This window comes from Arachis duranensis, chromosome 10 (genome assembly GCF_000817695.3).
Source record: "Arachis duranensis cultivar V14167 chromosome 10, aradu.V14167.gnm2.J7QH, whole genome shotgun sequence".
Lineage (NCBI taxonomy): Eukaryota > Viridiplantae > Streptophyta > Magnoliopsida > Fabales > Fabaceae > Arachis > Arachis duranensis.
Genome location: NC_029781.3, coordinates 14523234 through 14523527, shown reverse-complemented (window position 1 = coordinate 14523527; position 294 = coordinate 14523234).

The window sequence follows — 294 nt, the reverse complement described above, 5'->3', positions numbered from 1 at the left end:
TAGAGATACTTATGTAATTCATTGGTGAGAATTTCAGATAAGCGTATGGAGATGCTTTGTCCCTTCCGTCTCTCTGCTTCCTACTGTCTTCATCCAATCCTTCTTACTCCTTTCCATGGCAAGCTGTATGTTGGGCATCACCGTTGTCAATGGCTACAGTCCCGTCCTCTTAGTGAAAATGTTCAACGCGCTCTGTCACAACACGGCTATTCAGCTGTCGGTTCTCGATCATGTCAGAATAGAATCCAGTGATTCTTTTGCGTCTGTCACTAACGCCCCACAATCGCGAGTTTG